Here is a 19277-nt window from a genome sequence, read left to right on the forward strand (position 1 = left end):
TGGCATCTTGGGGGTAGTAGCAAGAAAAAGATTCAGTTTAAATGAGTCAGATTCAGTATACTTTTGGGAAACAGGAAGGGAGGTCCAAAGTGCATCTGAGATATAATAACTCAACAGAGAGGTCAAGTTTCATTTAATTCAAAGGAACAGACACTGGTATTAATCTCAGAGCACACATTGACCAGTTGAGAACCAGATAGACTGTGGAACCTCACAATCATAGAGAGGTTAAAATGACTGTGGAGCCTCACAATCATAGAGAGGTTCAAGTGACTGTGGAGCCTCACAATCATAGAGAGGTTCAAGTGACTGTGGAGCCTCACAATCATAGGGAAGTTAATCATAATGCAGAAGCTTTGTGCTGTGATGGTGAAAGTCTACCGGGTAGTGGATATGAACTAGACAGTTCAGAATATACTGTGCTTTCAAGTAGTGAGACCAATGAATCAGTGACAGCAAGGTTAATGCTAGAAGTCAAATGCTCATTGAGGGTTTGAAAGCCACACTAGTGCCTAACATTTTAATGAAAAAGTTTGCCATGTATGAACTCTAGTTTATGATTGTGGATATTATTCTAGCTAAACTTATAGGTTCATAGGTTCATAGGTTCATACTAGGCTATCTGACTAAACCCATTATTTTGCTGTGCCTCTGTCGAACAATGACACTGAGGTAACCATCCATTGGTCAAGATTTCTCTTGAACAAGGCCATTTGTTCCACAGCATAGTGATGAATCTATCCTCCAGCACGCCCTATTAATATAGTGGTCAAGGTTTAAGTCTCCGCCCTTGTGGCTCTGATGGATCTGGATTTTTGAGGTGAAGCATATTTATCAAATCTGGGTTTGACATGGCCTTGTATGTTAGGCAAAGGTCACCTCTGAGCAAGCGACTGAGTAGAGCTGGAGTTCTTTCAGTCGGGCAGAATAGGACAGATTTTTGAGACCCTTTATCCTTTTGGTGAGGAACTTTTGTGGCCTCTCCAGCTGCTGCAAGTGTCGGGTCAGATACATTCCGAAGGGGGCATTGTACTCAATCATTGGTCTGATGAGCCTTGATCTAGATGAGAAACCCTTCATGATAAGGTGGGCAATGTAGAAGGTCTTCCTAACTACTTTAGCTACTTGACTACTATCAACCTGGGTCCCCAGGTTGTTTTTCCCGGGGTATGACTATGCATTTTTGGCATTTAACTTTAGGCCGTGCTCTGGCACCAGTTATCGACTGAGCCCTGTGGGACACCACTTGTGACAGGCTTTGAGTCTGACATGGCGCCCAGCAACTCTGACCCCTGTGTTCTGTCACCAGCCAGTTTGCAACCCATCTTGTAATGTATGGGTTGACATTTAAAGCGATGAGTTTTCTTGTTTTGCTTGAAGTTGCCTTATCATCCACAGTCCATGGATTCAAATATACCCTTTTACCCTCAGGAAAGTACAATTACATTTCCCCAATTAAAAGGGGGCAATTATGTGGTATATTGAGCTTGCTGCTCAGTATAACTGCAGCCCAGGCATTAGAAAAAGAAAAGCAGGTTACAGTGTAAATAGTGCCTGTGCATGATCACAGGGCTCAGTTAATGAAGTGGACTTAAAGAGTGTGCAGAGTCTTGTTGTGTGTCCAGTCTCTATACAATGTTCACAATGTACTGTAACTTGACTATTTACTAAATACTGTATTCTTTGTCACTGCTAGTGCTTGGAGCTTTTCTCCCTGGGCCTCTACTGAAAATGGACATATATCCAGTTAGACTAGCCCGGTCAACAAATGTTAAATAAATAAAAATAAATAAATAAAATCAATTAGTGAATTCTGAAGGCAACTGCCATACTTGTAATCTGCTTCAGTAAGGGAATACACTTTGGCCCTATGTGCAATGATAGCAGACTTGATTATATTTAGTACAGGTTATATAGCTTCCATCAGAACAATAAGTGTAAACGTCATACCTGCCTTTTGGCTGACCAGTACCAAAAAATAATCAAGGTCTGGAATTCCTAGATAAAAATAAAATGCAAAACACCTTTTTTTTGTATTTCTCTTATGTACTATGACTGTACTTTAGCAGTTTTTTTGAGCTATTTGCTGTTATTTTTTTACTGTATAGAAAAAACTGTACTGTCTACTGCTGCTTTAAGTAGTTAATTGCATTGTATTACATTGTATCTGTTAGTTGTATGGCTGTTCTAGGTAGTTTTTGTGGTTTTGTTACACTTGGGCTCCAAACCAGCTATTCTACATTAAGAAGGTGTTTTTCTGCACCCTTGTAGCAGATGTGTGCTGATCTAACCTGTCTGAGTTAGGGACTGCTGGTGAAAAGCTTTATTGTTTGCTTTTCTGATTGGTAGTTAGCTTAAAACTTGTTTCTCTTTGCTCGTATTTAAACCTCACATGTGCGCAGTGCTGCTCCTTGCTCTGCAGCAGTTAACAGTGTACTGCATAGATACAAAAGCCTAGAAGCTCAGTTTTTCCCTAATCAGCTGTTAGTGAAACCCTTCTAAGCTTTTCTGCTGCTGTAGGAGCAAATCAGTTGTGTACTGAGTAGAGTTGCCTTATGGATCAACCTTAATCTACACAAAGAATAGGTCCCTCTTGTAGTCTTGGCACTATCACAATCATGTCAAATTAACCCATTCCCTTCCCTAATAAAAATATACAGTAAGAGCCTGCTATCGTGGATGGGCAGTTTCCCCATAATCTCTTTCTGGCCAGCCTGATAGACTTGGACATCCTGAGGAAGTACAGCAATTGTCTCATGTATACTGACAACCACTTACTCCTGAAATAAACAAATACTTCAAGTGAGAGATATAGTTACACTATGAAACTAGAGGCAAGACTGTCATATAAAGACAAATCAAATGCCAAACAGGTTATCAGCACACACACTCTTCCCTCAGTAAATAAGGACATGAGACATTAACACGCATATGCAGAGGTACTCACTAGTTACTTACCAAAAGATCAGAGGCCTCCCAAATGGAAACCACTTGCACATGTAACAATGCAAAAAACAACTACGACACATAATAACACACACACACACACACACACACACACACACACACACACACACACACACACACACACACGGCCATAAAACTTAACACCACAAAACCTAATATTGATCACAGGTGACACCATTGTGAGACACACAGATGTTCTCCTCACCAGGCTGGATAAAGAATGGGTTACAGTTAGCTACCTGTCAGGTGCCAGGATCCATCAAGTCACTCAAGCGCTCAAGTCACTCAGCCACAAGTACTGGTATGACTCCATCATAGTCCATGTGGGGGTGAATGACTTGAGATGTACCTCACTGGACTATATGAAGAGAGACATAACTGAGCTTTCAGATTATATGTCACAGGCTCAGTCAGACCAAGAAGAAGAGTGTTGAAGCCTGGTGGATACATTTCTGACCTTTATAACCAGTATTCTAGTGCCTCGATGCCTGCCCAATGTTGAATATAGTATAAAGAGCTTTGACATCTAAGGTACAGAGTATCCATTCATCTTCTATTTGCATTTCAGAGATGACCTGTAAGAATTCAATAGTGTCTTTCATTTGAGCCCTTACCCACTTTAATAATGGTTTTAAATACTTAGTTAAATATTGGGAGAGTGGCTCAGTCATGGATCCTCTTTCAGACACTATCGGTCTTCCAGGGGGGTTATGCAGGTTTTTATGTATTTTTGGCAAAAAATATATATATTGATTACTAGGGTCCAAAACTGTAAGTTGTTTCTTGATATTATTGGTAATAATTCATTCTTCTACAGCTAGTGATAGAAACTCATCTATCTGTTTCTGAAAGTGTTTAGTAGGGTTATATGTAAGTTGCACATAGTATCTGTTATCTGCCAGTTGCTTCTTGGCTTCCTTATCATATTTGATTGACAGAAATGTAACAACCAGGCTTCAACCCTCTTCTTCTTGGTCTGACTGAGCATGTACTAACCAAAAATGTCTTTTTCTACCACAATACATGTTATTTACAAATCAAAGGTACAGCTATGGGTGCTTCCTTTGCTTCTATATATGCGGATATATTTATGGCATATATAGAAGAACAAATTATATACGATAGTTCCCATAATCTGTACCTAGACCAGATAGACATTTGGAAAAGATATTTAGATGATTGCTGGATGGTATGGAGATTGGATTAGGGACATCTGGCAGAGTTTGTTGAATATTTGAATGAAAATAAATGGGGGATCAAATTTACAGTAAATCATCACAAAGATAGTATTACCTTCTTGGACATGATGATAACTAGAGCTTCAGATAACATCTTAACAACAGAAGTATATCATAAATTCCCCAAATATAATTCTCTTCTCCATGCCTCCAGCTATCATCCCCCTCACATATGTAGAAATATTCCTAAATCTCAATATATGAGGGTGAAACGTATATGCTCAGAGGGTGACTCTTATTGCATTTCAGAGGTGACTTGACTAAACGATTTAAAGAAAGGGGTTATAAACCAGGCCATATCATACAAGCCAGAAACACGGTTAATGCTATGAACAGGGAAACACTCCTACAATATCAAAACAAGCAGGGCAGAACCAAAGGCCAAATTAGGCTAGTGACAACTTATGGTAGAAATATTGGTGCATTAATTGGTAGTGTGCAATGCAGCTGGAACATCCTTAGGGCAAACAATAGACTTTCTGAAATATTGGGAGATGAATGTCAATTTTGCTTTAAGAATGGAAAAAATTTGGCATCCTTCTTCAACCATTATATGCAAGGTAAATATAAACCAAAAGATAGGTTACAAAGTATAATTGAGGGACAAGTTGCCAAAGGATATAGTTACACTATGAAACTAGAGGCAAGACTGTCATATAAAGACAAATCAAATGCCAAACAGGTTGTCAGCACACACACTCTTCCCTCAGTAAATAAGGACATGAGACATTAACACGCATATGCAGAGGTACTCACTAGTTACTTACCAAAAGATCAGAGGCCTCCCAAATGGAAACCACTTGCACACATAACAATGCAAAAAACAACTATGACACATAATAACGTGCACACACACACACACACACACACACACACACACACACACACGGCCATAATACGTAACACCACAAAACCTAATATTGATCACAGGTGACACCATTGTGAAACACACAGATGTTCTCCTCACCAGGCTGGATAAGGAATGAGTTACAGTTAGCTACATGTCAGGTGCCAGGATCCATCAAGTCACTCAAGCGCTCAAGTCACTCAACCACAAGTACTGGTACGACTCCATCATAGTCCATGTGGGGGTGAATGACTTGAGATGTACCTCACTGGACTATATGAAGAGAGACATAACTGAGCTTTCAGATTATATGTCACAGGCAGGTAGAAGTCTAGCCTTAAGCAGAATTCTTCCTTCTCCAAGGATGATGCCACAATACAAACAAAAAATGATTGACTTTAACAATTGGCTTAGCTTCTGGTGTCAGTCCAAGTGGATTCAGTATCTGTCAGCCTGGGAGGACATGGTCGACAGGCCACACTGCTTTGCAGAGATGGTCTGCACCTGTCGCCTCTAGGCTTTTGGATACTGACAAAGGCATTAACCACCCCTACTGTGCCTTTTTTAGACAGTGTCAAAATAATCAACTTACCAACATAACAAAATACCCTCTAGATAAACTCAAGGTATTGCTGCTTAATGCTAGGAATCTAAACAAGAAACTGCATTCCCTGGAAGCACTCCTCACTTTGGAAGATGCTGACATCTGTGCAGTCAAAGACATGGAAAGCACCCCAGCCATGCAGGGCTACAATGCTTTCCATATATTCAGACCACAAACTGAGCATGAAAGAACCAAAGGAGGAGGTGTATCCATCTTCATTTAGGATAAGTACACCTTGAGTCTGGTCAAACAGTATGACTCTCTTGAGCTACTCTATGTCCAATTAACTATAAGCAAAGCCCCCACCACATCATAGCTAGCTATAGGTCCCCCACCATGAAACAGGAAAGGCATACCACACATCTGGACTTACTGGAGTCAGTTGCCATACAGCCCAACACCTTACTAATGGGTGATTTTAATTATCCTACCATCGACTATGAAACAAACATGACCACAAATATGCTGGCTCAGAGGTTCCTGGACTTTGCCAATGCAAATGCTTTGGAACAACTAGTCAGCATGCCCACGAGAAGCTCAAAAGTCCTGGACATAGTGCTTACTAACATGGAAGAGCATTGCACCCCCCCTCCCGTGATGTCCTCCCTGGTAAGATCAGACCATAAATCAGTCTCATTTGATGTAATTATATGACCAGATACCCCCATCAAGCTCAAAAATGCTTAAGAAAATTTCACAGACAAACTACTTCCTATTTAGTCATGTTATGAGAAGTTTCAAAGCCCCCTTGAATGAGATAACACGGACTCTTGTGCAGAGGTTTATACTAATGTCCTCTACACCCACTTAACCAGTTGTATAGAATGGGCTGTACCTGACCGAATTAAAACCAAGTCTTGCCAAAAAAACAAGCCACCCTGGTGGACCCCTAGTATAAACAGGTTATACAAGACAGAGAAACTAATGTCCAGGAACAAGAGAGAACTTGGCTCAGCGGAGGAAGAAATCCCTCTCTAGCTTAAACAAACAAATCTGAGGTCTTGTCAAGTCCTCCAAACTAATTATGAAGAAAAAATAGTCTCGCTAGCTAAGGATAATCACAAGGCATTCTTTACCTACATCCAAAACATAAAAGGGAGTGCCCAGCTATGCACTGAACTTGTGAATGGCACCACCCATACTCAACTGGAGGTAATAGGCAACCTGCTAGCTCACAGATTTGCAGCAAACTTCACCATCCTGTCCCCTCCAGCCATCCCCCAAAATATACCTGCAACCATTTCTCAGATTATTCTCTCAAGAGAGCAGGTCATCTCAGCGCTCTCCACAGCCATAAACATGGCACCAGTGGGACCAGACATCATCCCAGATTACCTTTTAAACAACTTAAAACATGAGCTAGCAGATCAACTTGGATCCCTGTTTAACCACAGTCTGTGAAACGGCTATGTTCTGTTTAACCACAGTCTGTGAACTGGCTATGTTCTGGCAGAATGGAGGACAGCAACAGTAATCTCTCTGCACAAAGGGGATCATCAATTGACCCTGGGAGTTATAGGTCCATAGGCTTGACTAGCCTCATTTACAATGTCATGGAAAGAATCATTATTGACCTTATTAACAAGGACATAGGTAATCTCCAAACTCTGGACCCAACCCAGTTCAAATGTGTTAAAGGTATATCATGCCCAAAATGGATTCCTGCATGTAAGGCATCTGTAAGGTCTCAAAATACCCACACATTCCAAAACAAATGACCAGCAGATAGTGGTAGCTGTAGAATTATATATTTACAACAGTCAAAACATCCGTATATAATATGCACAGACCAGTTTCAGCTTCTACTTCTCTAAGTCTTCATCAGTGTAACGATACAATTAAAATCCACCATTTATATACTGTGTCTATAGCCTGAAGACCAATTACAGGTGTTCATTTAATCCTGGAGCAAAAAGCCCTCCAAGTTTAATAATCCATTTTTTCTCTTTATCATTAAGTAGTTCATGCCATCCAGATTTATTATATTTAATTCCCAAAATTATGCTATAATAACAAAATGAAAGGATGCTGTTTTGTGGGTTTCAGTATGTTTATACAGAGCATCTGTGTGTCTTTTATTTTTAATTTCACTAAAGTGCTCTGAAATTCTATGTTTAAGTGCTCTTGATGTTTGACCTGCATAGAAAGCAGAGTACCTGCAGGTGGCCAAGTAAATAACCCAATCTGAGCTGCAGTTTATAAAAAAAGGAATATCAAATACTGCACTGGTATTTTTACTACTAAAACTGTTCATTTGTAGTACCCTACAGCATAGTGTGCAATGACCACATGGAAAACATCCTTTGGCAACTTGTCTCTCAATAGTACTTTGTAACCTATCTTTTAGTTTATATTTACCTTGCTTATAATGGTTGAAGAAGGACGTCAAATTTTTTCCATTCCTAAAGGAAAATTGACATTCATCTCCCAATATTTCAGAAAGTCTATTGCTTGTCCTAAGGATGTTCCAGTTGCATTGCACACTATCAATTAATGCCCCAATATTTTCACCATAAGTTGTCACTAGCCTAAGTTGGCCTTTGGTTTTGCCCTGCTTGTTTTGATATTGTAGGAGTGTTTTCCCTGTTCATAGCATTAACCGTGTTTCTGGCTTGTATGATATGGCCTGGTTTATAACCCCTTTCTTTAAATCTTTTAGTCAAATCATCTCTGAAATGCAAGTAAGAGTCACCATCTGAGCATATACATTTACTGGTTATCTTACTGCCAGCCTGTGAATACTCCATAGTCTCATCTATAACTCTACAAACTGTCCCTCTCTGTCAACTGTAATACAGCCATACAAACCAAACAAGCCCCCTTGCTCAACACAAATGCTGCTCTTGCACCTCACTAAATCTAGGAATGTAGCTGATAACAGTCTATTCTCAAACTATGTAACCCAAAGCATGGCACACCATCTCTCTCTCTCTTTATAAAGAGAACAACACCTCAAACATTTTAAACAGAAACTAAAGTCATACCTGCAGTATCTCTGGTTCTGCCCCTGCACTAACCATGGATATGTACCCCTAGACTAAACTACAGTTCCACACTTCTTCCTACCCTTCAACTACTTCCCTGTCATCTCTTTCTCACCAGCTCGCCATAACTGACTACTACCAACCACTTTCAACTCATGTCATTTTTCTTACATTTACCTACAAAGTCTTTTCCCTTCCATCTCCTTCTTTTTCACACATTCAGTCACTTCTAGTCCTCCTCCTCTAATCAGTCTTTAGTCTACTATCCCAGCTCCTGACTAGCAAAAAAACTAAAGCATAAAAGGATGATGCTTTTATGCAACTTTGTCTATTTCATGTCTTTATGTAACTGCTTACTGAAATATACAATGCAGCTGATCCACTGAAATGTATGTCTGTATATATACAATGTTACTGATCCACTGAAGTGTATGTCTGTATATATACAATGTTACTGATCCACAAAAGTGTATGTCTGTATTTATGAAATGTTACTGATCCACTGAAGTGTATGTCTGTATATATATATATATATATATATATATATATATATATATATATATATATATATAGATATAGATATACACACAATGGTACTGATCTACTGAAGTGTATCTCTGCACTTAAGCAATGCTACTGATCCACTGAAATGTGTCTGTATATATACAATGTTACTGATCCACTGAAGTGTATGCCTGTATATATAGAATGCTACTGATCCACTGAAATATATGTCTGTGTGTACACAATGCTGCTGATCCACTGAAATGTATGTCTGTATATATACAATGTTACTGATCCACTGAAATGTATGTCTGTATATATACAATGTTACTGATCCACTGAAATGTATGTCTGTGTATACACAATGCTGCTGATCCAATTAAATGTATGTCTGTATATATACAATGTTACTGATCCACTGAAATATATGTCTGTGTATACACTATGCTACTGATCCACTGAAATGTATAGCTGTATATATACAATGTTACTGATCCACTGAAATGTATGTCTGTGTATACACAATGTTGCTGATCCAATTAAATGTATGTCTGTATATATACAATGTTACTGATCCACTGAAATGTATGTCTGTGTATACACAATGCTGCTGATCCACTGAAGTGTATGTCTGTATATATACAATGTTACTGATCCACTGAAATGTATGTCTGTGTATATACAATGTTACTGATCCACTGAAATGTATGTCTGTATATATACAATGTTACTGATCCACTGAAATATATGTCTGTATATATACAATGTTACTGATCCACTGAAATGTGTCTGTATATATATATATATATATATATATATATATATATATATATATGTATATATATATATATATATATATATATATATATATATATATATATATATATATATATATGTATATATATATATATATGTATATATATATATATATATATATATATATATATATATATGTATATAGATAGATATACACACAATGGTACTGATCCACTGAAGTGTATCTCTGCACTTAAGCAATGCTACTGAATCCACTGAAATGTGTCTGTATATATACAATGTTACTGATCCACAGAAGTGTATGCCTGTATATATACAATGCTACTGATCCACTGAAATGTGTCTGTATCGATACAATGGTACTGATCCACTGAAATGTATATCTGTATATATACAATGTTACTGATCCACTGAAATATATGTCTGTGTGTACACAATGCTGCTGATCCACTGAAATGTATGTCTGTATATATACAATGTTACTGATCCACTGAAATATATGTCTGTGTATACACTATGCTGCTGATCCACTGAAATGTATGTCTGTATCTATACAATGGTACTGCTCCACTGAAATGTATAGCTGTATATATACAATGTTACTGATCCACTGAAATGTATGTCTGTGTATACACAATGCTGCTGATCCACTGAAATGTATGTCTGTATATATGCAATGTTACTGATCCACTGAAATGTATGTCTGTGTATACACAATGCATTGTATATATACAATGTTACTGATCCACTGAAGTGTATGCCTGTATATATACAATGCTACTGATCCACTGAAATGTGTCTGTATCGATACAATGGTACTGATCCACTGAAATGTATATCTGTATATATACGATGTTACTGATCCACTGAAATATATGTCTGTGTGTACACAATGCTGCTGATCCACTGAAATGTATGTCTGTGTATACAAAATTCTGCACTGAAATGTATGTCTGTGTATGCACAATGCTACTGATCCACTAAAATGTATGTCTGTATATATACAATGTTACTGATCCACTGAAATGTATGTATGTATATATGTTACTGATCCACTGAAGTGTATGTATATACACAATGCTACAGATCCACTGAAATGTATGTCTGTATATATACAATGCTACTGAGCCACAGAAATGTATGTATGTATATATGTTACTGATCCACTGAAATGTATGTCTGTATATATACAATGTTACTGATCCACTGACATGTGTCTGTATATATACAATGGTACTGATCCACTGAAATGTATGTCTGCACTTATGCAATACTACTGATCCACTGAAATGTGTCTGTATATATACAATGCTGCTAATCCACTGAAATGGGTCTGTATATATACTATGGTACTGATCCACTGAAATGTATGTCTGCACTTATGCAATGCTACTGATCCACTGAAATGTGTCTGTGTATATACAATGCTGCTGATCCACTGAAATGTGTCTGTATATATGCAATGGTACAGACACATTGCATATATACAGACACATTTCTGTGTCTGTATATATGCAATGGTACTGATCCACTGAAATGCATGTCTGTATATATGTTACTGATCCACTAATTTGTATGTCTGTATATATACAATGTTACTGATCCACTGAAATGTATGTCTGCACTTATGCAATGCTTCTGATCCACTGAAATGTGTCTATATATACAATGCTACTGACCCACTGAAATGTGTCTGTATATATACAGTGCTACTGATCCACTGAAATGTGTCTGTATATATACAATGCTACTGATCTACTGAAATATGTCTGTATATATACAATGCTACTGATCTACTGAAATCTGTCTGTATATATACAATGCTGCTGATCCACTGAAATGTGTCTGTATGTAAACAGTGGTACTGATCCACTGAAATGTATGTCTGTATATATGTTACTGATCCACTGAAATGTGTCTGTATATATACAATGTTACTGATCCACTGAAATGTATGTCTGCACTTATGCAATGCTACTGATCCACTGAAATGTGAGTGTATATATACAATGCTACTGATCCACTGAAATGTGTCTGTATATATACAATGGTACTGATCCACTGAAATGTATCTGTATATATACAATGGTACTGATCCACTGAAATGTGTCTGTATATATACAATGCTACTGATCCACTGAAATGTGTCTGTATATATACAATGCTACTGATCCACTGTAATGTGTCTGTATATATACAATGCTGCTGATCCACTGAAATTTGTCTGTATATATACAATGCTACTGATCCACTGAAATGTGTCTGTATATATACAATGCTGCTGATCCACTGAAATGTGTCTGTATATATACAATGCTACTGATCCACTGAAATGTGTCTGTATATATACAATGCTACTGATCCACTGAAATGTGTCTGCATATATACAATGCTGCTGATCCACTGAAATATGTCCATATATATACAGTGCTACTGATCCACTGAAATGTATCTGCATATATACAATGCTGCTGATCCACTGAAATGTGTCTGTATATATACAATGGTACTGATCCACTGAAATGTTTCTGTATATATTCAATGGTAGTGAGCCACTGACGTGTATGTCTGTATACTGAATATGCTCATTGTCTTCCTTTGCTCATAACAATAATCTGTATGCATGCCTTATTTTACTATCTGCACTGGCTCCATTACTGTGCCGACTTTTCAAAATACTATTGAATAATTTCTTTACAATATGTAAACTCTTACAAAATGTCTTTAGTCACTAGACTATGCATACACTTGTAATATGCTGTTTTTTCCATTCTATGTATAAATCTTTTATATGTATCATTTGAAGCTTTTCTCCCCAGTCCTACCCTGGAAAGTGAACTTTGTGCCCAGTTGGACTATCCTGATCAACAAAGGAAATAAATAAAGTTACTTAAGGCTGAAAGCCCAGTTTCATTTAAAACGTCTTTGTAAGAACATCTTATCGAGCTCACACAATGAAAAGCTTTAAAGAACAAGACTAATTCAGCCATTACTTTCAGGCTATAGTTATACCTACCTAGTGAATGTACATTTCATAGATGGACTATGCCTGTAGGCAAAATTCATTTCCTGCAAATATTATATCAGTTGTTCTTTATAGGTAGTTTGTTAAGATAGTATTACTTAACAGTAAAGAAGTTAAACTTTCTCATCTCATTGTGAATGCTGAAGCACACTGTTTGCAGCATAATGTTATTTATCTGAATCACTATAACAAATCTACTGATGGCATTTCTAGTTAACTATAAAATCTGTTTTTAACTCCTGTTTTCTTGTTGCTCTATTGCATACTTGTGTTTTTCTCTGCTCACTTTTTTGTAAAATGATCTACCTAAAGTTGCCTCTTGGCTTGGATTATGTCTGAAAATGATCTTTGAACTAGTTCAATTACCCTGTTAATAAAGTTAAAATAATAATAATAAGAATATTAATAATAAACAGTATGGTTCTAGCTTGGATTTCAGGAGATTCACTTTTTTCAAATCTCAGATGACATCGTAATTCTTACAGCTGTGCCAATAAAATTATTTATATTTCTAGGGAAGCCAAAAGACAATGTGAAAAAAATATCAAAATCAGTTGTGTGTTTAATTTCCTTAGGTTTAAAAAAAGGACATGTAAAGCAATAATGGTAACACAAAATACTTCAACGATCTAAATGGCTTTTGTTGGAAAAGCAGTTCTGGTCATTCTATGCTAAAAGCATGGGATATCAAAAAAAAGTATACATGTAGCAGTCTATGTAAGTGTAATGCACTGTGTCCAGGGTTATACTTTGTGATTTTTCTGTGTTGACTCAATGTAACCATGAAAGCATATATATGAAACTGGGGCATTATCTGAAGCTTTTTTGGGAAGGAACAGAAACTAGACTTCTGGCTTGGTCAGTGATTTGATATTATTATTTTACTATTTGATGTGGCTTGATTCTATGCGGAGCTGAGCTTAAAACACATCTTTTGAGATATTTTTATTCTCTGAAGAACATATAATAATAATTTGATATTCTTGCAGTATGTTTGCCACTGAGGTTGGAAGAGCACCAGTTTTCTGGTTCTAACCCCACACTACATATTTCAGATAGAACTCCAAACAGACTTCACACTGTTTGATGTACTGCATTACAAAGAACAATAAAAAAGTAAAGTCGTAGTGTTTGCTTTGGTGGACATTTGAGCAAATACCAGTTATCACACAGCATATGTCAGTGTGAGTTATGAGCAGTTCCTCCTATAACTTGACCAGACTCCTTCCCCCAGTATGTCAGCATGTAGTTATAGTCATATTCTCTTCTCTCCCATTTTTAGAACCCAAAATCTACACATCTTGGCATGTGGCTCAGTGTGCGTCCCACTTTCAAATAAATAAAATTAATATTAGCTACTGAATAAACAATCTGAGCACACTTTTTAGTGCTGAAATGATGCCTTTTTGCAAATTTTGTGCTTATAATAGTCAAAAGCTTGCACAAATGATCTAATGAGCTGACTTGCATGCTCATCTGTCAAATACTGACAATTTCCAGCATGTGTCAGGTGTCAGTGAAGGATACAAAGTTAGCAGTAAAGCTTATGGCCTTTAGCTGTACTTAGGTTTTAATTTGCCTGGCAAATACATCTTAGATATCTTGCTTGTTACTGCTTTCTGTGATGCAGACACCTGGAAAATTCTACCAGTCAGTGTCACCTGCTGCAAAAACTGGACATGAGCATTCAGTTCCAAACTCTTATCAGTTTATCCATTGAAACTGTCACTCTTATTTGATGCAAAACTACTTCAGGTATGAAAGATGGGTATAGGTAGGATGGTAACAAGACAGGTCTGCAGCATCCTTCAACAAATAATTACTGTGTCAAACAGGAAAACATAACATTATTTTTGCACCAACCCTCTTATCCCACAATGTCTGCACCCCAAAATGAGGCTTCTGTACATTAGTTGCATGCGGTCTTAGCACGTAGAGTATCCCTTGGTAACAGTTTAAAATACATAAATTTTGCTTCTATGTGCAACACGCAAAGTTATTGGGAGGATTATGTGGAGAAAACAATAGTCTTTTCAAGATTTGGCAGACTGACATTAATCAAACATGGTGCTCATGCAAAAGAAGCAATAGCAAACATAGTTATATTAGTTTTCAGTCCCAAACGTATTTAATATGCAAGGAAGGGAAACCAGCCCAATATTGTTGCTTCCAGGGATAAATTCAAGCAGACCACAAATAAAATAAAAAAATATCAAATAAAGAACAAAAGGAAAGCTTGGACAGCAAGATATTTAGTTATGGTTTTTCAGCAATTCTTTTTGAAATTGGAAACTAGAACACTATTACTGCCTACACTCCCTTCTTGGAAGAAGTTTATAAGACTACTTTCGACTCTTCTACATATTTTAAACATGTTCAAACATCAAACATTTTTGGACTCAAATCCAGAAAATCTGTTCGCAGGTAGTTGAGGGTATATTTTGCTCATCCAAGTTTTTAAATTCTGGGCATGTTTCCAACTAAAATGAAAATAAAACAAAAAAATAATGCAAAAGCTTAAAACCCAGCTGCATTCCCTGTAGCTACAAGATTAGTACTAACAAAATGAAATGTCAATCCAACTAGCATCATGAACCGTCAGCACATATGTATGGCTCATAATTCTAAAAGCAATCAGACCATTTTAAAGTTCATAAGCAAAACAAAAATTACTCTGCAGGAAAAGCCCCCTTCGTGCAAACTAAGAAAATCAGCCTCTAACACTGTATTACAACATTGAGACCATTCCAAAGTAAAGTAAACACTAGAGCTATAAAAGAGATAAGTATGATAATTATTAGAATTCTGAGAATTAAGTAAATTGCAGGAGCTTAAGTGTTTCCATCAGCACATACTTGGTTGGCTGTTTTACCATTTATTTTATGCCAGTAAAACTTTTGCAAAAGGCAATAAGATTTACATTTGCCTGGCATAGCTAAAAAAGTAGCAAAATACGTTTGGGAGTTTGAATTCTTTTAAGTTTGTTCTTGCATTACTATAAGCATCACTGTTCATATTGTACAAAAACAACACAAAAACAAGGTTTAAAGCAGACTGAGAAGGGAGGACTGATATAAGTTATATAATTCAGGTAGTGAGGTAAACCCTGAACTGTAATATCTGTGTGTGGGGTACCATTTGTCTTGGATATATTACTGTGCATAGAGAACAATTCAGCATGCAGTTTTGCAGCACTAGAAACATTCTGATAGAAATTGGAGAGAAAAATGAAGTGGACTAGAGAAGCAATGACAGGCCCACACACGATGATGTCACGTCTTGAGCTGAAGAGCACGTTTAGGGTCACTCAACAGAAAGGACCATACAGAATTGTCTAATATTCACAAGTCCCTCCTTTACAGAAAACCATGGAATTCAAGGTAGGCTGGAATGGAAGGGTGAAGAGTTTCAAAACAGAATTCTAGATGGTGTTACATCAATCACATTCATAGGTTAATAGAAGGCTATTCATCTAGAGGAACATTTGCAGCATAGCCACAAGATCTCATATTGTGAATACCCACAGACATGAATAATTAATATCCATTTACAACCCACCTCAATGAAGACTTGAGAGGAAAACTTAACTTTTATCCCTTTCATTAAAAGTTTGAGAAGCTAGGCCTGGGGTGTATATATGACTGACAATCCAGTTGTCCAGGTTACACTTAAAGAGGGTCAGGGTGTTACTTTGTTTTACAACCAAGGGAAGTTTATTCCTCAAAAGATGGATTCTCTGAGAGATGAAGGGTTGGGAGGGTGGCCTAATGGTTAAGGTGTTTGCCTTACAAACACAAGGTGCAGGGTTTGAGTCTCACAAGGGATAATAGGCTAGGCTTAAAATGGCATGCAAGGGCTGTTAGCTTAGTACTAACCTATTTATATTTTGATGGAAATATAGATCTACTGAGTGGGAGTTTAGGGTGTTATTTGTTTTGTGGATGTGCAGAGGGTCACATAGGACTATCTCCTTTTATGTTGTATACACCTAACAGAGGTCCTCTCTCAGAAGTCTGTAGGAAACAGAAAAGAGAGACAGAGCACTTGGAGGTCATTAGTGTAGCTCAAAATATGTGCCCTTAATTGTCTTGGTGAGGAAATGCTGCAGTCTTTCAAGCTGAGTCATATGCTTAGTCAATTTCATGCAAAGTGATTACAGACCTAATCAGTAAGAAGTAGAGAGGGACAAAAACTTCTTAGGACTTTGAATATATACCTCTGGTGATCAGGCATGCAAGATAAAATAATTTATGAATGACAGTGGATACATGACAATCAAATGATAGCTCATTATCAATGAAAGTGCACAACTCCCTCATGACTGAGTCAACTTTCAAGTCAATGTTCTAGGGGTTGTCATTTACGTGGTATGTGAATGGGTACCCTTGTTTGCTAAAGGTCACAATGCTGCGTGTCTTGGTATTTAGTTAAAGGCCATGGCCTAGACACTATTTGCTGGAGTGTGTTAGGCCCTTCTAGAGAATCTGGAAGTCAGATGAGGAATTTATGGCCACTCCAAGTCTGTAGTCATCCTAAAACGTGATCATCCACAAGCCCCTGATGTTAGCCATGATATCAGAGTAATAAATACCAGAGAGAAGTGGTCCTAGGACTGATGCTGAGGGAACAACACTGGTAACCAGTCTTTTTGCTGAGAGTGTGCCAAAATGCCAATAGATTGGGTTCTGTTGGTAAGGCAGTTTGTTATCTGCTGGATAACATAGGGGTTTATATTTAGTTCCCTTAGTTTTCCAATAATGTCAAAATGCAGAATAGTGTAAATTGCCTTTTCGAGGTAGACAGAGTGAACTACTTTTCACACGTGTAATGCATCAGTGACCTGTTCAAAGAAATTCACCATTTTTAAGAGACAAGATTTGCATTTACTAAACCCACACTGACTTGGGACCAGGGCTTGTAAACTGCCATTATCCTTGATAATAACTTCCACAATGAGGTGTTCTACCTGTTTGCATATCAGGCTGGTGGGGCTTATAGGTCTATAGTTCCTAGGTTCAATAGCAGGTTCCCCTTCTAGAGTGGGATGACTTGAGTGGTTCTCCATAACTCTGGTATGAATGCAGTGGAGAGATTAAGATTAGATAGGTTTAGGAGAGAGTCTGCAAGACAGTGTCCAGAACTTAGAAGGAGACCACCTAGCACATTATCAGGACCCAAGGAGTTAGTGTTTTTGGCCTTGGAGAGAGCACTCAAGGCTTGTTCAGAAGTGAGTAGAGAAGGTGAAATGGGCATACCAATTTGTTGTGGAAAATTAGGGGAATGGAGATGCAAAGTTTGAGCTAAATTTGTCAGTCAATACATTGGTTATATCCTCAGGTGAAGCACATTTGTTGTTATGTATTACCTCTGTGCAATGCCTAGAATTAGTTCTAAGGTTTCTGACATAGCTAAAGAAGACATTGTAGCTGTCCTTAGTATAGGTGTCAATTTTAATTTCATACATACTTTTGGAGGATTTGATCTTGCTTCTATGTGTTTTAGTAATTATTTTTTTAGTTTTCCTAAGTGTCTGGGTATTAAGTTTATACATGCTGGCTAAAAGTGTTGTCCTGTTATTGTATATTTTTTTACACTAGGATTCCACCATTGAGATTTATTCCTGAACCTGGCATTGTATTTGTGTCTTTTGGTAACCAATGTCTCAATGCATTATTTGATGTGGGCATAAAAATTAACTGCAACTCTGGTAGCATGCACAATGGGGTCATCAAGACGAGAAAAGAGTTGAAATTTCATCAGGTCATCAGTTACCTGTAGTTGGCTTGCCTTAGAACAGTCTCTAAAGTCAGAAGAGTTTTGTGGCAGATCCAGTTTTAATCTAACAGTGAATATAACTGAATGGTGGTAAGATTTGACCAGTGATGTGGTTACTGAAGGTATTGAGCAGATTTGGGTTATATTGCTGAGAACCAGATCCAATATTTTAGTATTCCTAGCTGGGACTAGAACTAGTTAGTCCAAAGACCTGACATTACTGAACTACAGACATTTATGTGCACGCATTTTAGCAGTGATATAGGTAAGGGACAATTAGTTAGTCATCCAAAACCTGCTTCCATAATTTCTACAATCTTGTGAAAGTGGGATTTTCCCAAACTGCATGCAGCACTTCTGACATGTACTCACTAGGTATCTATACAGAAGAAGCAAAACTTCCCATGTTGAACTGGCGATGTTTCTCCCTGTGGGTCCAAGACTCACTTATTTTTGGTGGCTACCTTTTCACTGTGACTGCTCCCATATAGATCATCTAATTAGGCTTAAGATTCTTTTTTAGTGTTTGAATTGCTGTCAGTAGCATACTTGCCCC

Source organism: Protopterus annectens, chromosome 6.part0 (genome assembly GCF_019279795.1).
Source record: "Protopterus annectens isolate FY-2018-M chromosome 6.part0, PAN1.0, whole genome shotgun sequence".
Taxonomy (NCBI): Eukaryota; Metazoa; Chordata; order Ceratodontiformes; family Protopteridae; genus Protopterus; species Protopterus annectens.